Raw genomic sequence first — 12,960 nt, forward strand, 5'->3', positions numbered from 1 at the left:
GCACCCGAACAATTTCGAACTCAGTGGATGCAAAATCCAGCAGCCAGGCTGGTTGGTACCTTAGCAAGCATAATAATGTCTTTATGCCATCAGCACTGCCCGTGGCTTGTTTCTGAGTCCATTTCAAAGGACTGGTTTTGACCCAGGAAGCCCCTAAACAATCTTATATTTTGCGCTCTGATTTATTTTTTAAACGGTCTTATATTCTTATTCTTGTTATTCAAAAAGGAACAGGGTGCATATATTCATACACTGTTGAAATAAACAGCAAGGAGCTCATAACTTCAACCACACTCTGCTTTCTGCCTTAGCATCCTAATCGGGCTAAACTCAAAAGCTTTGTGATACAACGTAAGGGCAGAGCTTGCGTAACTAGGCTGAAATGGCAAGGGGGGGGGTTGTGATGGCGCATGGAGCAGGAACCTTGGCATGCTGGGTGAACCGGACCTTCGAGAAAAGTGTGGGTGTGCGTGTGTTGGGGGCACGACCCATGTTGTCTGGATGCAGCAATCGCAGTTTTTAAACCTGGGGTTTGATTGATTGTTTATGTGCCATCAAGTCGGTGTTGACTCTTAGTGACCACCTAGATAGATTTTCTCCATGACAATCTATCCCTAACCTGTACTCTCAGGTCTTCCAATGGTGCCCCCATCGCCCCTGTCATTGAGTCCATCCCCCTGACTACTGGTCGTCCTCTTCTTCTCTTTCCTTCCACCTTTCCCAGCATCAGAGCCTTCTCCAGAGAGCTGGGTCTTCGCATAAGGTGTCCAAAGTAGGATAATTTGAACCCGGTCATTTGTGGCTCAAGGAAGAACTACAGACTAATTAAAAAGCTCTGTGAACTTGGCCCCATTCCTTTATTCAACTTCTGTCCTGGCTGAAGCATCAAACACAGTTTGATGTCTTTGAGCCAAGGCCAGCATACACCCAGGTTGGTTGGTTGGTTGTTCAAATGCATTTGAGACCCCCGAGGTATAAGACGCTAGGCACAAGATGCTAGCCTAGTGTGCACTTGGAAACATATGCAGCCTCTGATGTGGAGGTCCACGAATTAATTCTTAATAGGGATATGGGAGCATGCCATAAGCCTACTCAGTTGTGTAAGCCATCCTAGATCCCAGGGCTTACATCTTACTTCCTAAACAGGCCTAGGGAAGAAGACCGGCTCTGGCTGAGCTTTTCCAATTGTCCCTTATGCTCTGTGATTTTGTTTGAATGAAAAGGAAGGAAAAAAGATGACTTAATTAAAGGCTGAGCAGTTGTTTTAATTAGGACTAACGGAGATTTGTAGTCTGGGCGATAAACGGGGGAGAGTGTTTTCTTGCCACAATTTGCAGCTAATGAGCTTATTATTGGGATGCAGAAGAAGACTCATTAACACGAGAAATAAACACAAACGAATTAACAGCCAGCATTTTGCTCTCCCTCAGCCTGTCAGGTGCTGATAGATATACCTGGAGGCGGACTGTTGGGGGGGGGGCACGCCACAGCCCTTTTTGCTGCATTGCTAATTTTACACCTCAACAACCCTGTTTAGGGGCGATGGCTGGCACCTGGCTGCATGGCCTAGGAACCGCCAGGTCATTAGAAGGCAGCAGTGCTGGCCTTTCACTTGGGGGAGGCAGGAAACCCTTCTGGCTGCCCTCCCCCATAGATGGTCATCTTAACATCTAACACCACCCGCATGCAGGTAGCTTTGCAGAGGGGCAGGCTCTGCCCCCAAGGTCTTACAGTCGGCACACTGAGCAAGGAAGAGCAGTTGAGAAAGGCAGAAGAAGGGTTGGGTGGGAAGACACAAGGGAAGAGTTCAGCTGCCTGTTTGGGGAGGGGCTGCTGCAAAAGGGCTCAAGAAGTAGGGGTGGGGGTGTTGCCAATGTCACATGGAGAAGGTGCCTTCAAGGAGGAATTAGAAAGGAAGAGAAGGGAAAAGAGGCAGCACCAAGGAAGGGGGAAAAGACTTGGGGGAGCAATTTTGCCACAGGCAGGGGGGTCTACAGGGGAGGTGTCAAAAAAGTCAAGATGGAGGCTGCAGCCATCTTGCACATGAAAAAAGGGTGGGGCTTCAATCCCATGGTTGCAGCCACCATCCTGACTTTTTCAACCTCTCCACAGACACCTCTGACCAAGGGCCATTAAACTGAGAGACATCATCCTAATTTTCCTTTCAGAAAAATAGTCTGCTGGATTAGCATTTTCTTGAGTCACTGTTTTGTGGAATTGAGTGGAAAATGTTATTATCATAACATATTTTAAACCATGGATGCATGGTTTTAATTTTTCAAATGATTCTTTCAATTAAGTGGCATTGAATTATTGGTATGGAAGATACTGGCTCCCTAACTCTGCCAGACAATATTTGTTCTGATGGAATAACCATTTTGCTGTCTTCAGCACCTTGACGTGAGCTTCCTGTGGGCTCTCATTAATCCTACTGAGGAATGACCTGTCTACGATGAGGAAGCTCTTCTGAACTCCTCCATCCTGGAGTCCACTTCATCCTTTACATCCACAGATGGATCAGGAATGAACCCTTCTGTTTCATCACCATGTATTCACCAAAGACAGGTCCCGGATTGGCACTGCTGCCAGCAAATCTGAGCTGCTCCTAGCACGAGGGCCTTGGTGGTTGTTAAAGTGGCTCAGAACACTCCATTTGGGAGGAATTCATGTTACCCTGGTGACATTGCACCTTGCAGCTCAGATGGGAAGACAGCCGGGCAGCAGCAGAAGGACACAATTCCTGCTTTGATCCTCCACCACAGTGAAAGCCAGACAGGGCCCATTAAGAAAGGAAAGAGTTTGTGACAAATTAATATGTAGGAGAGTTAGACTTAGCATGCCCCCAAAGTTTTTTAAGAAAACAAAACTGGCCACACTTTCTTAGAATTCAGGCATTCTTTTGCTCAAAATAGAACTCAGCTGGCTGTGGCTGCAAGTTGCAACTGTTCTGTCTGCCTAGAGTTAGATACTCCAGGGACAAATGAGCACAGATTCACTTCCAGCTGAATCCCACATCCCAAAAGCCCAACTTCTCTTTGCTCAGCTCCCTGGCCTCATGAAGATATCTTTCATATCTTTGGATGGTCTTTCCCAAGCTCTTATCCTCCATCCTGTTGGGGGTCAAGCTGGACATGTCTATTTTAGAAGGTCTGCATTTGGGAGAGGAAGAAATACAGTTGCCCCAGATAATTATACCAAAGCAGGTTGATAGAATGAGAATTCACAATCAGAAGGATTGCATTGTAGAGCTCAGAGTGAGCATGTGGGGTGCAGGGGAGGCTATTTCCTAAAAGAAAACAAGCTTCTCCAGAAGTTCATCAGGAACAGCCAATAAGAGGTTCTGAGTCCTCTTCTCAGCAGCTTCCCAGGACCCCTGTGATGGGTGATGAGGCCAGTACAAAGGGCAGTGGAATCCCCTCTACTGGAGGAATTCCCAGTCTCCAGTGATGTATCCAGCAGACCCTGCCAGCATGGCCATCAGGCTGGGCAAAGGCAGCTTCCTTTGTAGGCTGTGTTCACACAAGACACTTAACCCACATTATAAAAGGCCTAGGTGCTGCGTTTACACAATAGGCTAAATTTATTTAGTGCTAGCTTGTGCTACATATCGCTTAGCAGGTTGTGTGGACCCAGTCTAGTCTAGTTAATGAATCAATGTTTTGTCAGAGTTCAGAAATTCAGTAACCAGCCTGAACCTATTTTGCCCATTCAGCTGACAATGTCAGTCTCCGATGTCCTTCAGCAAAGAAGACTTGCATGTTTAAAGCACCATCTGATGACCTGGACCAGAGAGTCTGGCAAACTGAGGCCAGGCAACCTCCATTTTGATTTTCAGAGACTGGCCCAACTTTTCAAGGTACCTGCCATGTGTGTCTCTGTTCTGGACCAGGGCCACAGTAACGTTAGCATCCATTTCAGCACTTCATGGAGGAAAATCAGCCTAAAGAACATGAGATGGGTAGTTATTGCAAGATAATACTATTATATTTATTATTTTATAGGTTGAAGCATTTTCATTTTTTCTAGTCTTCCTGTGTTATCGGAATACATAAGTAAACAAATAGTTTGTCAAAGAGCAATCGTTCGTTACCAATGATTTTTATCCTTTCCAACCTAACAGAATCCTGGAAAGAAATGACTGTATATAAAGGAGGTTGGAACTCTATTCATTGGCAGGATTACTCTTGGAATAAAAAACAGAATGGGGCCAAATTTGGGATGGAGTAAGAAGCAGGCAAAAGCAAGAATAATTTGGAAATGAGTCTGATCAGGCCAGGGATTGTGGGGGGGAAAATCAGTAAAAATTATCCCAGTTCCGCCTGATGGGAATGAAGGATAGTCGGGCAGTGACATGGAAGGTTGGTGACTGCTCCATTCTGAGCCCCTCTCTGATCTGGGAGAAGAAGACCTCATGGTCTGACTATGGCCCATAATGCCTTTCCTGACTTGTCCCCAGTCACAGCACAAACAAGCCCTGGTTAACTCTCTGTTCCGCTGTGACTCTATGATGTTGCCTTCAACCCATGCCTAGTCCTTGTGTGACTCCTCATCAATAGAGTCCTTAGCTGTACTCACTTTAAAGTAGCATTTTCCCTTTTAATCTGACAGTGTCAGATTCAGGTTCTGTGAAATCTGATAGGCTTTGTCCCCCATTACCTTGGAGGGAAGCTGGAGACTGCGGTGACTGTGCATGGAAACAGCAGAGGCAGGAGAGGGGTCAGCAATGAGAACAACACGTGTCATGCTGGAAAGAATTTTCAGACAACTCAGGGATGAGTGGAGAGTACTTTAAATCAACCATGGGGAGAGGTCCCTAGCCCCAAAGCAGTTAGGCCTTTAATGAATCAGTGTGTCAGATGTGAACCGGTGAAAGGCAGAACTCTGGAGAGACTGAGAAAAGTTGGATTCTTTGACCCAGGTTTAATTCAGAAGTCCTAAACCGGCCGCGACAAGAGTCTTGGCAAACGCGCAAATAGGAGTTTCAGAAAGCAGTTCGCGCCCGGCAACTGTCCAGGGTCCTGAACCTGGAGACGGAACCCGCCAAGTTCGCACAAGGGAGCTGTCCAGAGTGCTGAGGCCAGACACGGTTTCCTAGTTTTTTTCTGGCCGGAGAGACCCTGAATGTAAGTTCAGCCACGCGTTGCTTCGGGTTGCAGTGGGGAAGATTGTAGTTATGGAACACAGTACAAGGAACAAAAGCCTTCCGTGGGCAAAATAAACGTTTCTCGCTTCAAATGTACTTGCTGTATTTTGATCAAGCCCTTACAGCAAGGTGACCTCAACAATACTCATATTCCCCCTCAGTGCATTCTTACAAGAGGATTGCAGAGACACCAGCTGGTCCCTGATCATCCAGATTCAGCATGCCATTGTTGTTGTTTAGTCGTTAAGTCGTGTCCGACTCTTCGTGACCCCATGAACCATATTGCGCCAGGCCTTCCTGTCCTTCACTGCCTCCCTGAGTTTGCTCAGTTTCATGCTCATTGCTTCAGTGATGCTCTCTAACCATCTCATCCTCTGCCGTCCTCTTCTCCTCTTGCCTTCCATCTTTCCCAGCATCAGGGTCTTCTCCAAAGGGATCTCTCTTCACATCAGCATGCCATACCTGGGTTAATAAAAATGATTGCTGTGTTCTCTACACGTGTTCTGCTCAAGCAAATGAACCACATTAGCATGGCCTGATTCACACATCATGTTGAAACAATGATTTAGTTCCTCCAAATTGCTGAACTAACAACTCCTCAGCCCTATTTTTGCCTGGTCTAGCATGTGGCATGGACTTCATCAGTAGATTTTATGACCAACCAGTGATCTGAAACTAAGTTCTCAAGTCTAAACTGATGTGTTTACTCTACTGTACCCCTTCCCAGAATGAAGGAATCTCTTGCCAGTTGCATACTGTTTTATCATGGAAGGAAGGAAGGAAGGAAGGAAGGAAGGAAGGAAGGAAGGAAGGAAGGAAGGAAGGAAGGAAGGAGTTTGTATTCCAAGATCACTCAGAGTATCTCAATCAGAAATGCTTTTTATCTCCTCCTCCTGCAGAATTTTCTACTTTTTCATGACCCTAACCCTAACGGTACCTCAATCAGCTTTCCAAAATAATAATAATAATAAAAATAAATAAAAAATCACTCTATTCCACTAGAGACTAATTCTCCCAGTGATTTTGACCATTGTTCCAATTCTGCAAGCATGTTGTTTGTAAAACAATCATAACATTATGCTCACATACCTGTGAGCCTAGCTTTGCCTCTCTCCCTTTTCTTCAAAATTGGAATATTTTCTAAGCCACTAAAGCTGCCTTTGGGTTGGGCTGGACGTTTTCCTGAGGAGAGGAGGAAAACAAGATTCATATTCCAATCACTGCTATGTATAATGGAATAAATAAATGGGGATCTCACTCCAGTGCAACAGAAATCTGCCACCCTTAGCTGCACTTGGACCATCCCTCGGTGCTTCAAGCCCTGGAAGGCTACAGATCAATAATGCCTTAATAAGCCATTGGCATCTTGTGCTGAGGACCTAGCCTTCATTTCTTTGGGGCACAAGGGATACACATGCCTCCCCCTGCCAGAATCCCGGGAACTAAACCAGCTTAACAAGCTGGAGTGTCTGGCACAGGCAGCCTGGCAACCTGCAGGAGGTCCAAGGAACTGCCATTGATCCAATGACTAATTGGGGTCTCACCTTGGTCTCTTGCTGCCAATCATCTCCCAGCGGGGGACTGAAGTGCAGAGGGCTGCAGGCAAGGCTGGGAAGCATCACATGGGTGCAGGTGAGACTCGGCCTCTGGAGCGTTCATTAGAGGGCTGGGGTCAGCGGGGACCCCTGGGGTGGAAGACTGGATGGAAAAGGCCACCTGCCATCTTCTGAGCATTAATCAAAGCTGATCCATGGATCTCCAGCAGGGTATGTAATTGTCTGAAGTGCAGGGGTGGCAGGCAGCAGGGGAAGGGAGCCAGTCACTTAAGAAGGTGGGAGGGATATACAAGTGCTAGAGGCAAAGCCCTTGGGGATTATGAAGTCCCCTCACCAGTGCTTTGGAGAGGGCATAGTGACCCAACACCCTTTTTCATCTGGGTCTGGCAATGCTGAAACTAGGAATCTGAGCTTCTCAGTCTAAATGCCAGCCAAGCATGGATGTGGCAAGTGGTTAGTTCCCGGTCTTGATTCTCCAGCTGTAAAATGGACAATTTTGCACCCTTGTTCAGAGCAGGTTGGATCTGTCAAGATCTGACTCTCTTCCAATGTGTTGGGGCTCCATCTGTCAGGATTCTTAGCCAGGCTGGAAGTTCTGAGGGCTGTAGTCCCAACATACCTGGCATATGCCAAGCTGGGGCAGGTTGTAATCAAGAGATGGTTTGGGCACATGATTAACCAAAACCACAATAGGCAGTGGAAGTCAATACCTACGGGCTCATCTGGTGACAACTACAGCATTTGAAAGACTGTAACTTGGAATGTAAGAGGTATGAATGGCAACAAGCATGAATTCACAAAGAAGAAACACAATTGTGCTGTACTGTATATCTGAGAAGCTAAGAAAAAGGCAAAGGATGAAATAGATCTGAATGAAAGTGGTCTGATTTTGTGGAGTTGACGAATACAAGCAGGAAAGTGATGGTAGAGTTTTAATTATGAATGGAAAAGCTAAAATGTATGTCATAATCCTTGAATTGGTATGATCTAGATTGTTGTAGGTGTGAAGAAAAGTTGGAATCCGTAGGTTGGTGATAGTTTCATGCTGTGCTCCAATGAGCTATGGTAATGGAAGAACTAAAAGTGAGTTGCGGGGGAGGGGGGGGACTGTACAACATGCTAAATGAATAGGAATCATAGGAAAAAGTTACTCTGCTAAATGACTTGGATGGAAGGGAATAAAATGGGAGCATACAGAAAAAGCGATTAAATAATTTGGAGATCTAAGAATTCATGATAACTGATTATTTGGTGAGCATCTCCTTGGAAAAAGATCAGTTTGTTCTGAATACATAGTTGAAACTTAGGTCTACCCAAATCTACACGTGGCAACGAAATGCATCTAAATCTAAAAGTATGGTTGATTTGATTATGATGAAAGATTGAGAAGTGACGAGAGGCACTGAATGTGGGAGAGACCATTTCTTGAAGTGTTAAGAGTTGAGTTTGGAAAAAGTGGGCATGGAAAAAAATGCAAAGAGGAAGAAATGAGAGTAAAAATAGAACAACTGCAAAACAGGAGAGTATGAATCCTGTAAGATAAAGTACTGGAAGACAGGAAAATGGATATAAGGAAAGAGGATATGGAAGCTGCTTGGAACAGAGTGATAGGAATGATGTTACAGGGTGCCTTGTTATGCTAATGGGAAGTATGAAAAAGAATGCTTGGTGGAATGATGAAGTGAAAGAGTCTGTGGATGAGTAAAATTTGATTTTGTTTTTTTAAAGCAATATATATGGACACCCAGTTCAAACACTGCAACTCTGGGCAGTTTACAAAACATCAAAATGGATCAACATTTCTATTAAAATAAAGACAAACCCTTAATAGGAGATCAGGAGTTCACAATTATTACCCTCCTCCAGATGGAGACTCCCATCATTTCAGCCCCAACACCTGAGGAAAGAGTCAGGTTTGTAATGCCTTTCTAAAGGCCAGCAGAGCTGGGCCCAAATGTATATTGGGGGTTGGGGAGAGCTCCAGAGGGGAGACGCTAAAAAAGAAAAAATGCATATGAGGAAATGTGAGGATTAAGGAACAATTTTATATATTGCGTATTGAGAGAAAAAAATAGTTGCCAGGAATTATGTCAAAGACAGCAAGGAATAGTTAAGATTAAAAGATGCAGAAAGATTTTGATGAAAATTAGAAGAAATTTATTTATTTGATTTCTATAGTCACCCATCTCAACAAGTGACTCTGGGCGGCATAATGTTTTGGAAGTAGGTGAAGATGGCTAAACAAGGAAGCTAAACAAGGAGCGAAAGGAATTAAGAATAAAAGTCGTGACATTATCTTGGATGAAATTGAAGCATGGGATTACAGACTGGAGTATTTTAGAGATTTATGTGGGAATGGCAGTGGTATTTTGAACTGTGATAACGATATACGTATATATTATCAAGAAATGGAAGAAAAGGAAGTCATACATTCTGTGAAAATGTAGAAAAATGGTCAGGCTGGAGGCGTAAATGGTGTAACTGGGGAAGCATTACCATATGGGAGTGGTTCTCTTATGGACTGGCTGTGCGACTTGCTTAATGTTTGCGTGAAGATGCCTGGAAGAAAGCCATCAATGTTCCCCTAAACAAAGGAAAGATAGTAAAAGTGAATGCAAAAATCCCAGGGGGATTAGCTTGTTACACACACCTGGGAAGGGGTCAGGCAGAATTCTGATTGAAAGGGCACAAGAGGGACTGGGCAGGCGGTGGGCAGAACAGATGTTTGCTCTTCAGCAGGTAACTGAGAATTGTATGAATGTGAGAAAGAAAGAAAGCACTTCACACACACAACCAAAAGTATGGATCCACTATGTGGATGACTCCTTCATCATAATAAAAAAGGAACAACTAGAGAAGACACATGAAACCATCAACAACATCTTCAGAGGAATAAAATTCACCAGAGAGGAAGAAAACAACAACGCGCTACCCTTCCTGGATATCCTCATCAGCAGAGGAAACAACAACAAATTAGAAACCCAAGTCTATCGGAAGACAACCCACACCAGCCAAGTGCTCCATTACCAGAGTAACAACCCAACCTCCCACAAGAGGAGCTGTGTAAGAACATTATTCAAACGAGCACAAACGCACTGCAGCAACACAGAACACAGGAAGAAGGAAGCAGACCGCCTATACAACATCTTCCAACAAAATGGATACCCACACAACTTTATCAAAAAGTGCCTGACCACTCAACTCACTACAGCACAAGCAACACAAGCTATGAAAAGGATAATACTACCATATGTCAAAAACATCTCAGAAACAACCAACAGACTATTACAACCACATGGCATCTCTGTAGCACACAAACCAACTAAAGCCCTCTAAAACATCTTAAGCAAACCAAAAGGCCCAGTAGCCCAAGAAGAAAGACCAGGAGTCATCCACAACATACAGTGTAAGGACTGTAACAACCACTATGTAGGACAGACAGGCAGAAGGCTGGCAGAGTGCATCCATGAACACCAACTAGCAGTCAGAAGACACAATAAAACTCCTTAATCTCACAACACATGGACAGACTTAACCATAGTTTCAAATGGGAAACCATGAGCAACCTAGACCAAGCTAAATCCAAAAGGGGAATTCCTGGAAGCTTGGCATTCAGACAAATCAGCCGTCAATAGACACATAGAGATAAACCACATTTACACATCATTCAAAGAGATAATAAAAAAGCTAAGAAAGAAATAAAAAGACCAGAACACATCCTCTCCAGCAACCGACACACAGATGAGCAGGGATTAACACCAGGCAAACAATCAAGCAGAAAACAACACCCTAATCAAGGAACTGCCAAGGAGGAAGCCACCCCCCCACCCACACTGGCAGGGCAAGCCGCTGTATATAAACAGGGAGCAAAGCCCACCCTCACTAGCAGTGATGATGTTACCTAGTCAGGTAATGAAAGGTCTTCAAGCAAACAACCAAACTCCAGAGCACCAAGGATTCCACAGGCACTAGCTGGTCAAATGGTTTGGGGAGAAACCATCAGAAAAAGATGGTCTTTGAGATAACCATGTCCTGAGCTATATAGATCTTTATAGGTAGCAACCAATACTTTGAATTGCACTTGGAAACCTCTTGTTAGCCAGTACAGCTCCCACATCAGAGGTGTAAAGTGGCAACATCATGACTGATCACTAAATGTGCCTGCTGTGGCATTCTGAACCAGCTGAATTTTCTGGGTGGCTTTCAAGGGCAGTCCCATGTAGAGCGAATTACAGTAATCTAATCTAGAAATGATAAGGCCATAACCATCTTTAGTGCCTCCTGCTCCAGGAAAGGCCAAACATGCACCAGCCCCACTTATGCCAAAATTCGCCTGGCCACCGTCTCCACCTGCTCTTTGAACAGGAGACGTCACTTCATGAGGACCCCCAGAATGCAGAAATGCTGTTTCTGGGCGAGCACAACCCCGTCAAGGATCAGAGATGGAAGAATCCTGGAACTGGTCAGCTCTGAATGTGTGCCTAATTTGGGTGCAATGGGGAGGGAACATTTAAGAAATGTGGGTGATACAACAAGAAAAGATGGGATTGTATCTGAGTGGGTGCTGAAGGAATCTGGGCTGAATACAAAAGGGAATCTCCTGTGCTAAAGTACATGGAGGAGGGTCGGTCACCTAGAGAGACCGAAGTTGCTCAGATCAGAAACGGGTGCTAGGAAGGCAAAGCGGATGGGCGGAAAGGAAGGGGAAGGCTGGGAACGCTGTGGCTGAATGGGGAGTTGAGGAGGTGCTGCACAGAGAGGGGTGGGAGCAGCAACAGGCAGCTGAGGATCCACGCGGGGACACGGGGGAAGCAGGGAGGCCTTGCAGGGAGGAAGGGGCGGGGGGCAGTGAGTGGGGCGGGGGGGAACTAGGTGTGGTTTGCCTTCCCTGCCCTCCTCTCAGGCCTTCAGCGTCTTTGGCTCCCCTTTGGTTGCTGCTTTCCTGCACGTTCTTACTCCTAAAGGGCACAGCCTGATGGGTATGTAGGTATATCTTCTTTGGGCATGGGATACTGTTTGGCTACTGCTGAGGCAGCAGCCCCACAGTAGTAAAGGTGTGGGGCAAAATTCAAAGGGGAAACAAGACTCATGCCATTCTGCAGCTGCCAATTCTCCAATGGACTCGTGGCTGGCCTCTAAGGAATACCTCTTCTTCCTCCTCCTCAACTCACAGGCATGGCTTCTATAAGAACTACCCCCGGCCCCCAAGAAGCCAAGCTGGGATACTGCAGATCCAGCTCCCAGAGCTGCTTCTGCCATAAGCCGAAGGAGGCCCCTTTCCCCTCGGCAGCAGAGCCCGGCCACCTGTATCAGCTCCAGTGCCTTTGCGGAAATGCACTTCCACCGCCCGGAATGGAGCTGTCAGGCACTGGGATCAAGAAGGCAGGGTTGGCTGGTTACAGCTCATGGGTTACTCAGTTCATGGCTAAAGCAGGGCAAAGGAAATCCTGGTGAGATGCAATGCGTGAAGTACAGTTTGGTTAAGATCATATCTCTGCAAACATGCAGCACGCTCTATGTTGCCTGGTCAAACCGCACCTGGAATCCTGTGTCCTGTTCTGGTCACCACAACACAAGAAGGATTCTGGGGCCCTTGAAAGAATTCAGAGAAGAACGACAAAGATGGTGAGGGGCTTGGGGGCTAAATCCTATGAAGAGCAGTTAAAGGAACTTGATACGTTCAGCCTAAAGAAGAGAAGGCTAAGGGGAGACATGACAGCAGTCTTCCAATCCTTGTGTCAGGTTCGGTCAGCACGAGGTTTCAGGGAAGCACGGGGCTGCAGGGAAGCTCGCAACCAGACCACGCGGAATCCACCGGCGGTAGCTAGCGGGGAAAAGAGGAACCGAAAGCGCCGCTAATTAACGAGCCACCTGCGGCCAGCTAAACAGGAAAACCACAGCGGAAGCTTTTAACTATGAACTGATAACGGCGCGAGCAAGCAAGGAACGGGGCCGCAGGGCAGCGAAACAAGATCGCAACGCAGCACAGAACCCGCGGTCTGCACGTAGCAGGGAGGGGCCAACCCAGCCGGAGGGGGACTGGCAATCAAGGACAATGGACTCTGACCGACCCTGCCATCATGAACGATCTGGGGGGACTTTGGGGGGCCTAATAGCCCACAGCCGCAACGCAATCACGAGGCGGGAAAAAGCGCGGGAAGGGGGGAATATAACAAGTGATGCAATTGTACCAAGCCAGTCCTGGCTTTGCTTGTGACTACTACGTTACACATGAGTAAACCTTCTTTGTGAACCACACGT

The sequence above is a fragment of the Python bivittatus genome, unplaced genomic scaffold (genome assembly GCF_059951505.1).
Source record: "Python bivittatus isolate LINGU-HERP-01145 unplaced genomic scaffold, Pbiv_v1 ctg000570_np1212, whole genome shotgun sequence".
Classification (NCBI taxonomy): domain Eukaryota; kingdom Metazoa; phylum Chordata; class Lepidosauria; order Squamata; family Pythonidae; genus Python; species Python bivittatus.